The sequence below is a fragment of the Schistocerca americana genome, chromosome 3, assembly GCF_021461395.2.
Source record: "Schistocerca americana isolate TAMUIC-IGC-003095 chromosome 3, iqSchAmer2.1, whole genome shotgun sequence".
Lineage (NCBI taxonomy): Eukaryota > Metazoa > Arthropoda > Insecta > Orthoptera > Acrididae > Schistocerca > Schistocerca americana.
In genome coordinates this window covers 93,948,258-93,949,279 of record NC_060121.1, presented here as the reverse complement: position 1 = coordinate 93,949,279, position 1,022 = coordinate 93,948,258, and the positions used below count along the sequence as shown (strand labels likewise).

Below are 1,022 nucleotides of genomic sequence, written 5' to 3'. Positions count from 1 at the left end.
AAAGATAGTAATACGTTACAGCTGGCACGTTTTCTAATGCTCGATTTCATCTAGTAATAAAAAAACATCAAACTATCCCCAAAGTGCAGTTAGCCTTTATTCTCAAAATCATACCTTTCCGAGGGGACTTTCAGCGGACATGCATAATAAGATTTCTCTGGCATCAAAAACTCAAACGACTAAAAATAAAATCAGAAGAGTATGAGGTTTATTAATCCTTCAACAGTACCGACAAAAGTTAACTACAGTGGATCGATATATTATCTCGTTTTAAAACGATTTCGTGTTAAATGATGCACAGATATTCCAAAGATTCAAATATAATCTCCCCAGCTACATTTCTTCTAGGGAAACTCTGAATTATTTCGATTATCCCTTTAGTGATACCAGTAACATTGTACTCATGCAGGTATTACACGCAAGTTGGAAATACGCTGAATACTGGTAATTTACTGTTCCCGAAATAACTGTTACAGTCGCTGTTAAGCTATATTTTTGTGACTGATGTAACTAGCAGAAGTGTATAGCTTTCCATTTGCATGCGTGTGTTCCATACGTTGAGACTTCACACGGATGAATCTCACTTTGTTCGCAGTATTACATTCACTCAACACTTGCACTCTATTCTTTCCGATGTATACACACAGAACGAAAATTTGAACCAAGGCCGGGATTGTAACCCGGGTCTCCTGCTCGCTAGGCAGGTGCGCCAACCACTACGCCACCCTGGCACGGTGTCTTTGCCCCACTGCGTGGCCTACCCTAGCACACCTCCCTCCTCAGTCCACCACAGCTCAGCCCATTTGGTGTTCCTCCTCAACTCGAACATCACTGCAGAGGCTCTCCAGATGTATTGGAATATCATCGACCGAAATGGGGAATCCCGAATCCTGCGTGGATCCCAGGCATAGGTGGTCTAATGAAATGAATTGCATGGGTCCAGATACCTCTTCAACATCTACAACGTATATTTATGCAGACAAATTTTTATTCGTCGCTGCAGTCTGTATATACACATCGTA

General features: G+C 41.6%; 1 non-coding gene across 1 annotated transcript; it reads right to left on the bottom strand.

The window, feature by feature from the left end:
* Window positions 1-659: 659 nt before the first annotated feature.
* On the bottom strand, window positions 660-731 carry Trnaa-agc. Its single transcript has one exon. It is a non-coding gene; the product is annotated as a tRNA-Ala (tRNA).
* Window positions 732-1,022: the final 291 nt, after the last annotated feature.